Below are 16387 nucleotides of genomic sequence, written 5' to 3'. Positions count from 1 at the left end.
CCGCTCCTCCCCCGCGCCATGTCCGCAGCTCCTCCTCGCGTTCCTAGATGCCGCTCCTCCCCGCGCTCCTGACGTCAGCACGCAGGTCGCGGCCGTCACTACTTCGAAGGGACTCTTTTTTTTTTTTAATAACGCATATTTTTATACTTTATATAGCCTATGTCCATCTGCACACCCTGACGATTACAATGATGTATCGGGTGTGTGGATTGGCGCTGTGGTTCCCAAATTTACCCGCCTCAAAAAGTGCAAAGTTCTTCCTTTATATTAGTAGTATAGATATAGATATAGATAGATATAGATTAAAATGCATTTCATTTTTTAATAATTACATGTATGGTTGCATAGTTTTAAATTCAAAATAGGTGATTAAAATATTTTATAGTTAAATCTTAAAAATACACTATTTTTAAATCTATTTAAAATATGAATTGTATTTATTTATTTTTAACTGTTTTAAATAATTTAATTTGCAGTATTAACTGGTTTTAAGTCCCTACATCCCTTATTTTCTATGGGAGGGTGTTGTAATATCACTGGTTGAACATATGCACTGCTGAACTTACTACTTTGAACACTAAAACGTAGTAAGCTTACTCATAAGTGTCCGTTACTTTTGTGAATCCGGCCCGGTGCCTAGAGCGTTCGCTGCTCTCAGAACACCCTTCAGAGCGTTATAGCTCATTCCTCAGAAAACATTCAGCTCTCCCTGCATGGTGATGGTGATATTACCCCTAACAGAGGGCCAGTACCTTATCAGCGCTGGAGGCAGGCCTCGGAGCGCTATCAGCACCCCCTGCAGGTGTCAGAGAGTTTAGCGATGCCTTACAATAGACCATCAGTGTGACAGCACTTAGTTCCGGCCCGGAGCGCTATCCATCTACAGTGCAAGTAGCACCTCGGAGCGCTTTCCTCCCACCGCACCTCGGGGCGCTATCCTCCCATCGCACCTCGGAGCGCTATCCTCCCATCGCACCTCGGAGCGCTATCTGTCCAGGGTGCAGGCAGCCGCGGCCTCGAAGTGCTATTCGTCCAGGGTGCAGGCAGCAGTCCCCCTGCCTCCTGCTTCAGGCGACAAGGCTCTCGTTGTGGCTCTTGCGGCGCTGAAAGGCCTTTTGTGCTCCCCACATCCCTCCATTAGGGCCCATCAGGGGATGAGACAGGGCCGGGCACCCCGCTCTGGAGGCCGCACAACAGAGGCTCTGTGACTGCAGCCTGGCACCGGCCCCGCCCGCCCCTCACCTGGGCCCCTCTCGTCGCCCCTCGGCCGCTTTGTACTGCCATTACCCGTGCCCTGCATTTGGCCTCGTCAGTGCACCTGACCCCGGCCCGCCAGGGATGCGTGACTGAGCGGGTCTGGACCCGTCCCCGGCTGTGGGCGAAGTCCTGCCCCTCGCCCGCAGAGTGCCCTCTAAACTGCAGTCTGTAGTCAAAGCAGTGTGCAGAACCATGCCTGGAACACCTGTAACTACAACAGTATTCAGGTCGTGCAGCCCGGGCCCCCGCCCGCTAGGCACCCCGCCCGCCCCGACCCCCGCCTGCCCGCCCGACCGCCACCTGCCGGGAGCCTTACCTCAGCCGCCGCTCCTCATTTCACCGCTTACCACTCATTCCGCCTGTCCGCCGGTCCTCACCACTCCTCCCCTGCGCCATGTCCACCGCTCTTCCTCACGTTCCTGGACGCCGCTCCTCAACGCGCTCCTGAAGTCAGCAGGTCGCGGCCGGTGCTACTTCGAAGGGACTACTTTATTTTTTTATGTTCATTTTTTAAATAACGCATATTTTTATACTTTATATAGCCTATGTCCATCTGCACACCCTGACGATTACAATGATGTATCGGGTGTGTGGATTGGCGCTGTGGTTCCCGAGTTTACCCGCCTCAAAGGTGCAAAGTTATTCCTTTATAATAGTAGTATAGATATCAGATTAAAAAGAATTTTACTGGTGATAAATTAATATTACTAGCAAAACATTTACAAAAACATACTAAACAGATCAATTTCCAATGCTTGCAATTGTCGAACTTTTTTCAGGAGCTCTGTGTCAATCTGGGGTAACTGGACTCAAACTATAACAAAGAGAACCTGTTTCCGGGTGCTTCACCTTACTGTGGGGTCCAAGACTGAGCACCAAGTGAACCCCTCCCCCTTTACTCTCAGAGTAGTGAAGTCGAGCAGTCCGAGGCTTACTCAAGGAGAAGGTGCGGGGTTGGAAACCAAGAATTCTCTAAAGCAGAATACAGTTAAATGATTGTCCAGCCAGTGCTTTTACGTGAAAAATTAAAAGTACTTTAATCACAAACACACAGCTGAGGACCATACACAAAAAATAGAGGGGACAGAAAGATGCACCTAGATATACTCTGGAGGTTGGGGGCGGTCCATAGGGACGCTCATGTAGACCGTCCTGTCCCCCAGTGGATGAAGATAGAACACCATTGGCTTGGTAGTTTGGTTTGCCCTGTTCCCATCATGCACTGGGACAGGAACAGACTAATTTGCATATAGCCAGGTTCTGAGCTGGGATGGTGCAGTGAGCTAAAAAACGGTGATGGATCAAGCCCTGATCTCTTGACTGGGTAGGAGTATTCTGCATCATTCAGAAACTCTGTCCATCACCTTTTCCAAAATTGATAGAACACCATTTGTACATCGTGCGTAGAAGGGCCTTGTACATGATGTTTGAGGTATTGTTTAATGTTGTTTGAAGCTAGATATGTAAACAAAGCAGTTTCAGAGAAACTAATCCAACATTGTCGTGCACGCAGATATGTGCAGAAGATCACGGTAGAAATGTTTGTGAAAAATAGGACAATGTAAGAAACAAGCAGCTTCGCTACATAGGCCTCATCCAGGCATATAACAGTATTGTGCTTGCGCATTGAATGTGCTGTAGGACAGTTGTGACTGAGGACAGTTATGCAGTAGGACAGTTATACAATATGACAGAAGGTTGAATAGGACTTAATCCTCAGGCTCTCACCGCTCTCTCTGGGTCTGTAGTTATTCCCCCTCTCCTACTGGAATGGGCTGTGCCAGCTATGGACTGTAATGGTGCCAATGTCTGCGGTGGTCCCTTCCTGCAGGGTCTCAGTTCACACTGTACCTTAATTCTCGTTCACTAGAGGGTGTTCTCACTGGACTCGTCAGGGGGCGCCACTCCAATAGGGCACGAGCTCACACACAGCTCCTGGGGGCAGCCAGGCTGACTCTGCCTTGGCCCTACCTTGAGCACTTATTCCCGTTGGTGCCCAGGGGCATGTCTCCAGTCCAGGTGAGGGGTGAGAGAGAGAGAGAGAGAGAGAGAGAGAGAGAGAGAGAGAGTGGCAGAAGTGATGGGAAGAGATGGAGCAAGAGGGTGGTGACATTGGAGGGGAATAGGAGAGTAGAGAGAAAGTGGTAGAAGTGAAAGGAGAGGGAGAAAGAGAGAGAGAAGGGAGTGAGATACACTGATGTGGAGAGAAAGAAAGGGGGAGATAGGAAAGAAGTGGCGAGAGAAAGCGAGAGATCGAGAAGTGTAAGAGAGACAGGAGGAGGAGGTAGAGAGTGGAGAAAGAATGTGATAGAGAAAGAGGGTGAGTGGTGGGAAACAGAGAGAGACTGCCAGCAGTCGGTCTACAGGAGGAGTGTCTGCTCAGATGAAGGAGCTGCATGTCTGAGGGTTGTCCGGCTCCCACCGCCTGTGATGGACTGAAGTGACCCGGGCCCTTGGGATCTGCATTAAGAGGACACCATGCTTCTGACCCGCCCAGCGAGACCCTATGGAAGAACAGGTGTGTAATCTAGCGCCAAGGTGCCCCGGCCGGAGGATCATGGCAGCCCAGTTAAAATGCACCAGATGAGAGTAGCTGTCCCTTCCACACCCCCACCCCCATACCCCACACCGCCCAAGGACACAGCAGCAAAGCTGAGGCTGGTGTAGGAACTCTACCCCACCCCCACCCTACTGCAGTGATGAAAATTTAACAAGGGGCACAAGCAGAGATGCTGCCAACAGGGCCAGTCTCTTGAAGCAGAGTGAGAGGATGGTGATAGTTTTATCCAGGAGGGTTGCACTTTGGGTGCCCCGCCCCCCCACCCGGACCTTAACGATCTATGTGTCATGTCAATGCACGAAAGGCTGACAGTGAGTCAAAAAACCAACAATGACTATCGGGGGCATTCCTGTCCTAGCATCTTATCATTTTAAAATGATTAGGCACACACATCCCTCAACTTCCTTCACAACTGACCCGTAACACTCTTGCCCTTATGAACTAGGGATCTGCACATAACTCTGCCAATCCCCTCAATTCCACCTTGCAGAGACCTCTGTAAAACCAGCCCTGGCCGCTCTTCCAGTGTATTGCAATCCTGACGTGAAGTACCGCGCCTAAACAGGTGATCAGTCCATCACAAAAATTTCCGATGGGGTGTTGTACGTCTTTACCACGACCGATGCCAGCGGCACTTACATCAAGTGGTATGCCGATTCAATACCAGCCCTTGCTGGCTTGACCCGTCTGTGGGTGGTGGGAAGCTATGGAAGAGGACAGCCGGGGTCCCAAAAGTGGCATGTTACGCATTTAATAGTGGAATGTGCTTCTGACAGTTTTGCCGCTGTTGGTATGAATGTTGTGGCTGTGTGTGGAGACTTCGGCTTACACAATGTTTAGGACTGTTGACTGTGGTGGAACAGTAGGAGTGGTCCCGGGCCGGGGGGAGCAGTCTGAGCCTGAAATGATGGCTTGACTCAAAGGGGGTTTCAGTGGTGGTTTTACATTGAGATATCAAGGTCAGCGACAACAGTGCTGGTCAGCTTCAGTCAGTGATGAAGGAGAAACCAAGGAAAGAAGTGGAGGAAGAAAGGATTGCAGGCCCAGGTTTGAGTGTTCATTGCCAGATTTGATGCTGCCTCTTTTGGGGGTCGTTCCAAAGAAAACCCTAGGGGAATATTGTTTAATTCACCATTTATCGTGGCCGGAGGGGGCGTAAGTGAATGCCTGCAAAACACAGGAAGATGCAACAGAGCAGTGTGATGCATCAGTTGATACTATTAGTTTTGGGCAAAACAGGTAAAATGTTACCTTAAGTCGGCATTTTACATAATGGCAGTTCCTATAGTGGAAATTTCTTTGCTGGGGATGTCATTTGAAGGGACAATATTTGTAGACTGATTTTTGTCCAGGGGTTGTGCAAATTCTTGTCCTCTTTTTGAATTTTTCAGCACCTTCTTATAATGTGGTTTGTCAAGAAGAACTGGTCATCGGCTAATTTTCATTGATGATTTCTTGTTTGTTGAGAAGGAGGTTCATTTAATTACAGAGAAGTGTTGGGCATTTTCAGGACTTGGCAGAGGTTTTTGGGGTGCCCTTAGCCCCAGAAACACAGAGGGCCCGAGTACTGTATTGATTTTTTTCAAAATTGTCACAAAGAAGATGCAGGCGAGATTGCCAGGAGACAAAGTGCAAGAGATTGTTTTATTGGTAGAAGAGGCGTGCAAAGAGCGGAAGTTGGCGCTCCATAAGGTTAAATGTTTGTTGGTGCCTCTCAGTTTTGCATGCAGAGTGGTCAGGCTGGCAGAATGTTTTGTACAAGGTTGGGCTTTGCCATGTCAGGGGTGGATTTTCTGCACCATAGAGGGTGAATGGCAGTTGCTCCTCAGTCATATCTGCATGTATGCTAGCATGTTATTGAGAATTTAAACAGAGTAAGCATGTTTTTGCAGAGGATAAGACAAATTGGCATGTGCAGATTTTGTCTGATCAAGAGGCCCTTGGTTGTGGCTTGTTCTGGGGTGGATGGTGGAGCAGAACAATGACTTTTTCACTGGTGGTTGCTTTGGTGGTGTGTTGTGTGAAACTGATGAACAGAAGAGTAACGTTCAACCTGGATAACATATCAGGGGTTGAGTTGTTTAACAGAAGGCAAGGACTTGAGCGTTTTGCGGCTCTTGTGGAAGGGTTGTAGGGTTGTCTGTATTTAAATATTGCTTTTAGAGCAAATCATATTCCTGGAACGAGCAATGACATTGCTGATACTTCATCTTGTTCGCGGTGGAAGAGGTTTCGAAGTTTCGCCCTAGAAACGGAAGAGATGACAACCAAGTTGCAACAGGACATCTGGTCACTGGGGCAATGAGCATGCTGGAACTTGCAGAACATTCTGTATCAGTAACTTCTAGATGATCCCACTGAAAGGCTTGGTGGGAGTTTAAATATGGTTGAGGTAGGAAAAAAAGGGGGTGATAAAGTCTGGAACTGAGTAACGAGGACATCATGCATTTTTGATTTTCTTTGATTGACAGGAGCTTATCAGCTGTTACCATTGCTGGGAACCAGGGAGGTTTGTCATCCATGTGAAGTTATTTTAGGGATATGACCCGGGGGCTTAGTAACTGGTGATGTCGTAATTTGACGGTGATCGGGTTAGCGTTAAGCTTTGCTACACGAATTTCCCCTTAACTTAACTATGGTGTTTGGAAGCCATTTTGAAAACACTGGAGTCCATTTTATATGAACACGTTGCCTCATGGTCAGCATGCCCTTTTGTCCTTTCTCTGTACCACTGACCACTTAAACTTGCCCAGCAACAGGCTATTTTTAGTATTGGTCAAGCTCGCACATGCGCAGTTAAACCCTCTGTACTAGTGGACAGTCATCGCTTAGGAATGTTCTCCAAAACTGACCAGTGGTGTTGTAACCCCTCCCATGAGTTGGATGTGTTCCAAAAATGACCTTATATGTACCTAAATTGAGTAAATGTGTTCCGCCTACTCTTTTTATTACTGTAAAACTGTATAAAAGAGGTCTCACATTGATGTTCGGGGTGATACTTCTTGCATTACCGAAGGGTGCTGTAGGAATGTACCACCACCCCATGGGGTCCTAATAAACTTGTCTTTTGCATTTTCCAGTTTCCGTGCCAACGTCTGTTTAATGGCGTAGCGGGTTTTGCGGTTTTGCGGAGTATGTAGGCCTGGAGAACCCATTTAAGCATGGGCGGAAAATCCGTTTCGCTCGCGGATTTTGCGGATTTTCGGTAAATTCGCAATCCGCGAGATTCGCGAATCTCCCGCAAAATCTGCAAATCCGCGAGCAGTGGATTTTGCTCGCACTGTTCGCACTGTTCGTGTGAGTTCGCGCCCCGCGAATAAGTGCAAAATTGCAGAAATACGATCTTAGCAAAACTGAAAGTAACTACTTACCAGGTTCAAAAGTTCAGGCTCATCATTAGTAGCCATTTCCTGTAGTGCTTCCTGAGGGGCCCCTCCAGAGTTCAGTTGCCAGTTGAAACTATTATGTGACCCTGCTCTGAACCTCAGAATAGTTACACATATGCCACAAAGGTCCTGAATTACAGCTAAGGGAGACAAGCAGGAGCCAGGCTGGAAGTTCAAATCCATTAATCAGCCCCTAATGCATTATTGTCAGTTGGGGCAGGGCAGGTGTTGTAACTAATTTTGCAACAATGAAAGCACTTAGCAAGTGCAAAAGATCACTAATCAGGAAGCACTAAGGAAGCAGGTGCCAGCTAAAAAAATATTCTGTGACACATTAATCAGCCCCAAATTAATTCAGGTCACTTGAGGCAGGGAAGGTGTGCTTGCGTTGCCACAATAATGTACACTGACTGGACAACCAGAGGGTGCTGTGATGAAACAGAGGGTGGCATGGGTGGGCCAGAGGGTGGCATGAGTAGTCAGAGAGTGGCAGTAGTGACAGAGAGTGGCAGTGATGAAGAAGAGTGTCCCAAACAGGCTGGACACGTAGAAACAACAAGTTCGCGAAACTTGCGACCCGACAGGTAAGTTCGCAATTTGCGACATTGTAAAAAACCCTCGCGAACTGGCAGAAACCCGCGCAAACACAAAAAAAAAAAAATCCGCGAGAATTCGCGGATTTTGCGGATTGCGAGTTCGCAAAATTCGCCCATGCTTAAACCCAATACCACAAATTGGCGACCACGATGGGACTCATCGGCGACTCGGATGCCCTAAGGAGAGGTCGTGACGAAGGATTGGAAACTCGCCATGGACGCGTACGCTGCCACTGAGTGACCCGAGTCTTGGCACCCACGGTGTTTTCTTCCTTTCCTTCTGATCTGACCTTCCAGGTGGCGCCGGTCCTCGACTGAGATCCTGCTCGTTCGAGTTGTCGTACAGTGCCGGTTTGGCTGATTCGATTAAAGAACTTGACAGTTGGAACCTGGATATTTGAGAATTTGGTAAGCTTGTGATTGGTAAGATTGTCTACGGACGCTTACTGTGGCTCTTTGAATATGTTTTGAGTTAGCTAACATTTGGTTCTATGATTTGAATTATATGTGCAGTGCACTCCACATAGGCGGGCATTCGGAGATATTTCTCTAACTTTGTATTTGTTTGAACGGGACACCTTGTGTGAAGTATAGTAAGTGCCATTTTTGTAATATCACATTTCCGTGATATTTTGACATGCCCGTTTTAAGCACACTCCGAGGAATGTGCTGTCTTGGAAAAGGTACCAATTATCGATTAAATGAATCTCAGCCGGCTCCCCCAGAGGGGACACCTAATCGCGAAATGTACGTTAAATTTGGCATTCCCCCTATTCTATACAGTACACTGTGGCACAGATATACTAAATCTGATCCCGAATTGCAATGGCCACTACATGGGTCGTTTGATTTACGTAAGGTTCAGTATGTAGAGCAATGTCTGTTTCAGCGCAGGTCTAGACAAGATATGTTTGATTGTGTACGTATGTGGGAGAAAGCGGTGCGTGAACGAATGAAGCGTGAATTAGCCTTGGCGGACAAAGAGCAGCGGAAGGCTGCTCGGGATAAGGCTTTACAGCTGGAGGAGAAAGAGTTGCAGGTAAAGAAAGAGAGGGAGGCACGGGAACGTAATTTGCAAACGAATGGTCAATTTCCTATTCGACGTCCTCTTTATCCTGTCCTTACTAATGAAACTGATGATTTTTCATTAATAGATCGTTGCCCGCCTCCGTATATTCCACCTACGGCCCCAGCTGAGGATTCGGACGAAGATGATCGAGGGGGTAGTCGTAATAGGTTAACTGCGGAATTGCGCAGTTTTGCTCGTAAACTCAATTTGAATACAATAACTATTGCAGAGATTAATGACCAAATGCATCAGTGGTCTGAGCGAGAACGGTTGTATTTCTTGAGCCAGTTTGGAGATGAAGTCGTAGAACGATTTAGAAAGTATTCAGATGATTTGGAGCCTAAGGACATATCAGTAGGTCGTGAGGATATGCGTGAAGGTCTTTTTGTTATTTCAGATGCGGATCGGTTTTTTCAGCGGTTGGTCCAGCTACGGGATGAGGCAGCTGAGAGTTCTACAGTTCATGTTATGCCTATGCGCGAAGCTGCACCTTTATATGTCCCTCCTAAAGGGCAAGGTACAAGCAATGACAAAATGTCTGGGGATGCAAAGGGTTATTTTATATATAATTGGGTTTATACACCATGGAATACAGCAGATGTTATGGCACTTAAAAATGCTTTGCCTGACCCCCGTAAGAATCCGGCAGCTTTCTATGAAGGAGTGGAAGGGGCTATTTCTTCGTGTGTTATGACATTAGTCGATATTGATCTTTTCTTTGGGTTAATATTGCCCCCTGATATGTGGAGGGCAATTCGTAAGTTCGATGATCAAACGATCCTGGGGGCGGATTGGAAAACTTTATCCCAAGCTGATATAGACAGGGAGCCTGCATGTAAGCCATGTCAATTAATTTTAGATCTCCCGACGGCTATTTTAAATAAGTTGAAAACGCTCGTTCCCCCTAAAAAAATTGATTGGACTATGCTAGCCTCTTGCAAACAGAAGGCGGATGAGTCGGTTTCTGACTTCTTCTCACGATTTGAAGAAGCATTTCATGACTACAGTGGGCAGTTACTAACAGACTATACGGGTAGGCATTTGTTCGTTGACAAGTATGTAGCGAATCTCCTACCGGAGATTGCAAAGCGTTTAAAGACTAGTGAAAGTTCCTGGACCACAGCGACCCCTGCTTCTTTATTGACTATGGCTCAGTATTATGAACGACCGGAATTGGAGGCTAAAGAAAGTACTGATAAGAAAGCAAAGGAATTAAAGACGAAAGTGATGTTGGCTCAGGTTTATGCTACACAGCCGAGAGGGAACGATAGAGGTAGGCGTGGATCGTACAGTACGTCTTCTGGTCGCACCGACATTGCTGAGGATCAGTGTGCATATTGTAAAGAGTTTGGACATTGGGCCTCAGATTATCCGGTGCTTCGTGAGCAACGTAATCAGCGTGGTCGAGGAGGTGGAAGGACACGGAATAGTTATTCAGGAGCGAGGGCTGGAGCAAGTGATCGCGGCAGGTTTGAAGCGAGGGGTCTTGGTCAGGCTGATAATAATACTTTTGATCGACGGAATCAGTATCAGATATCGGAGGGTGAGAATGTGGAGTCTCAGGACTATGTACATGCATAGGATTGCGTAGGATGGGGTGTGGAATCGGTTGAAGTACCAGTAGATCAAAGAGGTCCATATGTATCAGCGGGCGTTTTGGGTTCTACTGATCAGTTCCTGGTTGATACAGGAGCTACTCGTAGTGCTCTGTCTAAAAACTTGGTTCAAAGGGCTCCCCTGTCTGGCGAAACGATTACGTCAATAGGGTTCGATGGAACACCCTCTCTTAGCCCATTGTCACAACCCCTTACATTTTACATTGACAGATTCTTTGGCCCGTGTCCGTTTTTATTGTCACCAAACACTCCAGACAATATTATGGGAATAGATTTGCTCAAATACTTTCGAGCAACAATACGTTGCGCTCCTGAAGGAGTGCGGGTTATTTTGAATGACAATTACCCAGATGTAGAGAGATTGTGTACTATGCAAGAAATTGAAGCGCTGGCCTCTCTCCCACAAACGTTATGGGCTACTTCAGACACGGATGTGGGACAGATGTTTATTTCCCCTATTCGAATAACTGTCAAGGAGGGAGCATCTCTGCCTTGTGTACCACAGTCTAAAATATCCAGGGAGGGTGAAGTTGCTTTAACTCATATTGTACACAACTTGATCATTGCAGGCGTTGTGGAGGAAGTTCCCCATAATGTCTGTAACAGCCCTATTCTTCCGATTTTAAAGAAAGATACTGATGACAAAATCTATTGATTTATCATTGACTTGAGAGAAATTAACAAGATAGTAGTGCCCCAGTACCCGGTGGTGTCTGATATTACCACTTTACTTACTTTGATTCCGCCCACTGCAACAACGTTTACCGTGATTGACCTAAAAAATGCTTTCTTTTCCATTCCCATCCATCCTGATAGTATATATCTATTTGGCTTCACATTAAATAATAAATCGTATAGATTTTGTCGAGTTCCTCAAGGCTATACAGAAAGTCCTAGCATTTATAGCCAGGCTTTAAAAAGACAGCTTGATTCCTTTGATTTGCAGTCTGGAGTGGCTCTCATTCAGTATGTCGATGACATTCTACTTGCAGCAGACACGCAGGAACAATGTGAGGAGAGTAGTCTTGCTTTGCTTTCCTTTCTTGCTCAGAATAATCACAAGGTGTCTAGGAAAAAGCTTCAATATTGTAGACCAAAGGTGACCTATCTCGGTCATCTTTTGTCTAAGGAGGGACGTGCATTGACATCTGATCGAATCCAAGCGATTGTAGATACACCAGTCCCCCGCACTCAGAGAGATGTGCGCGCTTTTATAGGTTTAACGTCTTTTTGTAGACCGTGGATAATGGGATTTTCACATATTATAAAGCCTTTGTTAGCACTATTGTCCAAGACCACACCAATGCCCCTTGAATGGACAGATGAATGCCAGAATGCTTTTGAACAATTGAGACAAGCCCTTTGTTCTGCACCAGTGTTAGGTACACCAGATTATACGAAGATTTTCACATTATATGTACACGAGAAGGATGGGCGTGCATTGTCAGTCCTAGTGCAGACACACGGGGATGAACAGAGACCTTGCGCGTATTTCTCAGCAATACTTGATCCCGTAGCACGAGGATTACCTGGGTGTTTTCGAGCAGTTACAGCAACAGCAGTGGCCATACGACAGAGTGAGGGAATAGTTTTGTCACACAAATTGTTGGTGTTAGTTCCCCATTCGGTAGACGCTCTGTTAAACCAAACAAAAACTCAGTATCTCACGAGTGCACGTTTAACAGGATATGAGCTCACACTGTTGGCGCCGCATATCACAATAAAGAGATATGCTACTCTGAACCCTGCTACTTTATTTCCGTATCCAGTTGCTGAGGGCCAGGAGGAAGAACACCATGATTGTGTTTTCCTGACTGAAGAACAAACAAAGGGTCGTGTCGACTTACAGGATACGCCACTTCCAGATGTGGATGGGGAACTGTGGGTTGATGGATCGTGTTTGAGGCTGCCAGATGGTACAACTTCCGCAGCATATGCGATCACAACACTTAAGACAGAGGTAGAAGCAGCACGAATACCACAGAAATCGGCCCAAGTGGCGGAATTGATAGCCCTAACAAGAGCATGTGAATTAAGCTCTGGTTTATGTGTGAACATCTACACTGATAGCCGGTACGCCTTTGGAGTAGCGCATGATTTTGGCCTACTCTGGAGAGAGCGAGGGTTTTTGACTTCACACGGAGTGCACATCATGCACGGAGAACTCGTGCGTGATCTCTTGAATGCGTTATTATGTCCAAAGAAAGTGGCGATAATCAAATGTAGTGCACATAAAAAAGTGACAGACAAAGTAGGACAAGGAAACGCCTTTGCAGATTGCATAGCGAGGGAAACTGCTATGTTACGGAATGCCTCGCCAATGTATGTAGTGAAATCGCAGGCTGAGCGATGGCATGATGCTAGAGAGGAGATACTAGACATTCAGAAATCAGCGTCTGAAGCAGAACTCGCAACTTGGGCAACGGAGGGAGTGTTGGACGATGAGGGTTGTTGGAGAAGCAAAGATATGGAAAGATGGAAATTGCCTGCAGCTTACTTGCAAGCAATGGTCCAAATGACACATGGATTGGCACATGTTGGAGCTCTCGCAATTACTAAATTGCTTACGCGATTCTGGGAGCATCTTGAGATTGCCAATACGGCCAAAAGAGTAGTGCAGACCTGTCTGATATGCTTGCAGCACAATCCTGCTAAAGGAACGTATACTCCGAAAGGAGGGTTTGTTCCACCTACTGCACCATTCGAAGTACTACAAATGGATTACATCCAGCTTGAGCGTTGCAATAATCTTAAGTATGTCTTAGTGGTGGTGTGTGCTTTCAGTAAATGGATTGAGGCTTTCCCCACGAAGGATAATACAGCGCTGACAACAGCTAAGGTTTTGCTCAAAGAGTACTTCCCCCGCTATGGTGTTTGTAAATTTTTGTGGAGCGATAATGGTCCTCATTTTGTTGGGAAAATTGTGGAATATGTGATGAAGGGATTGGGAATTCAGCAGAAATGTCATGCTGTATTTCATCCGCAGTCAGCAGGTCTTGTGGAAAGGTATAATGCTACTCTGAAATTGAAGCTAGCAAAGATCGTGGCATCCACGTCTTTGTAATGGCCAGATGCTCTGCCTCTGGCATTGCTATCTATCAGATAAGTGCCCCTTTGGCATGTGCTGTTTTCATCTGAGGCAGCAAGGTCAGGACTTCAGACTGAGGACATGAAGAGGATTGAGAGAGGACGATCCATGTGTTGTGAGAGGTACATACGAGGTTAGGACCAGGGACACACCGCAGCACTCATCCTACTAGACCTCCCTGCAGCCTTCGAAACTGTCTCTCATTACACCCTCGCTGCCAGACTGCACGACGCTGGGATATGAGGAACCGTCCTCTACTGGATCTGCTCCTTGCCCTCTAGCAGAACCCAGAGGGTCAGACTCCCCCTGTTCCTCTCCGGGCCTACAGAGATCAACTATGGAGTCCAAGAATCATCACTCAGCACCCCGCTTTTCAACATCTACATGGCCCTCCTCGCCACCGTCGTCAGACACACAGGCTCAACATAGTATCCTATGCAGACTTTACCCAGCTCATCCTCTCTCTCACCAAGAACCCCGAAAACACCAGACTCTGCTTCCAAAAAGTAATGACAGATGTTGCGGCCTGGATGAAAAGCAGCTGCTTGAAGATCAACTCAGTTGTATGCAAGGCCATTGGGAGAAGGAATAGTGATGTGTGGTTGTGGGGCATTACTTGGTTCAGGTGGCTGCAAAGTTCACTCATTGCCATCCATATGGCCGCTCGTTGGGACTGTCAAGTGGTAGACTTGGGATATATTCATGGTGTAAGAGTAGGATGAGGTGGGGGCAGCTGTGGCTGTTAATGGCTGAACTATTAATTAGCAGAGGATGTCTAGATGTACTAATATTAAATCTAGCAGAAAATGATCTGTGCCACCAATGGGCCTTCCTTTGCTGAAGAAGATGAAAGAGGACTTGGTGAGGCTGAAGAGCTTTGGGGCTGCACATGCATCGTACGGAGTGAGTCTGTTCTGAAAAGGGTGTGATGGGATGATGTGGAACACAGCGCTAAGGACAAAGCAAGCAGAAACGGAATAGAGCAATGAGAGCTTTTTTTGTACAAGCTTGTGGATAAACGTGTCATCACGTGTAAATATTAATGAAGAAAATGCCGTGTTATATTGCTCAGATGGAGCGCATGCGTCCCGTTTGAGAAATGTATATTGTTTTTAGGTCTCGCCTAGCGTTGCAGCGCGAATGCGGTGCCATCGCTTTGCGAAGAATGCAGTATACACTATAGTGTGGAAGCTTAGTGGAAGCTCCGCCCACTCTCCAGCCCATCTTCTTCATTGGCTTAGGCTACAAATGCTGCCTTCTGATTGGTTTTAAGCTTGTTAGTCACTCCCTATGACAGTAATGTCAGTTATTTGTACCCTTCCATGGCTACTGGCACAGACTACTTTCTTCCCCTGCTTCCCCAGTCCATGCCTTCTCGCCTCTCCCCCTGCCCCCCTGCAGTCCGATGCCTTCTCGCCGCCACCCCTCCCCCTTCGAGCCTCGTAGTCCGCATGCATTGCCATTTGCAATGCCATAGGCCGGTCTTGCGTAAATGGAAGGTTGAAGTGTCGTTGACCAGGGACACAGGGTAGGGGAGATGCTTGGGCAGCTGGCGGGATATTAATATTACAACTGAAGTGGTTAATAACTGGCAGGAATGTTATGGGGCATTAATAAAGTGTTAAGGAAAATCTTTACATTATATATCTGGGTATTCGTGTAATTCACCTTTCACCGATCGATTTATTGGCCCAAGAGCGCACAGTTGCTCATCTAGCAGAGATCCCCACCCAAAGCTAGATTTCCTCCTAGTTTATTTTGCTATTACTAGTAGGCACCAAAGGACAAGCACGACTATTCAAAGCTGGCCGATCCCGTCTACGGTGCCTGCGTGCGCAGCCGCAGTGTGGAGCACAGATCAGGGTGCGTCTCGGCAACAAGTGTTATTATTGTCATCACCGGCCTGTCCTGCTGGAGTGAGCGTAGGACGCTGTACAAGTGCTGGGCAGGAGCCCTGAGACCATGGGGGTCTACCCAGAGGTCGGGGCACCCCGCAGACAGCTGCTGTGCCTGCCTTCATTGTCGAGCTCGGGACTCTGTTGGAGGAGCCAGGCAACAACCAGCTGAGCTGCTGGAGCTGGGTAAATGGGTACGGTTACGTCTCGTAATGGGGGGAGTGGCGGGGGGGTCTGTATTACCGCGAAGTATCCCAATAGGAAGTCACAAGGCGCGTGTTGTGATCTGTCAGAAAGTTTCTAAGAGTTTCCGAGATGCCCCACTAAAACTTTTAGAATTTCATTTAGTTCTGGTGCTTGGACCCCTTTTGACTGTTGCGCAGGGACAGTAATTCTGCATGCTCTGTGTCCCTAGTCTTGACATTGTTTATCAGCTGCACCTTTAAGGCGTGATATGGTTGTCCTTCAGACTGTACACACAAACCTCGATCTCCTACTTCACTCACATACTTTCGTTTTCATTCATTCGTTGTCGCTCTGCAGAAGCTAATGGAGAGGATGTCTGCATTAGCTTCTGGGGAAGGAGGTTCAAGAACCCACGTTGTCTCAACATTCCATGAACCTGTGTAAATCACTTAATCTCTGCATGCCAAAAAAAAATAAAAAGTGAATGTGCTCTTGTGTAACATAACTATTGCCCTTGTAAAGCAGGTTTATATAGCCCAAATTGTCTCCTGGAGAGATTAAGTGATTTGCCCGGAATCCCAACACGTTGCGACACCAAGACTCTAACTGGGATCACTCTCAAGTCCGCAACTCTAGACGCTGCACCACATCTCTCCACTCCTGTGGTACTTGTTTTTTTGGGGGCTCAACTCGTATTTGGATCTTAGGGCCTAGCCAGACTACTGGCTCTGCTC

This window comes from Lissotriton vulgaris, unplaced genomic scaffold (genome assembly GCF_964263255.1).
Source record: "Lissotriton vulgaris unplaced genomic scaffold, aLisVul1.2 SCAFFOLD_481, whole genome shotgun sequence".
Taxonomy (NCBI): Eukaryota; Metazoa; Chordata; class Amphibia; order Caudata; family Salamandridae; genus Lissotriton; species Lissotriton vulgaris.
This window is presented reverse-complemented; position numbering follows the sequence as displayed.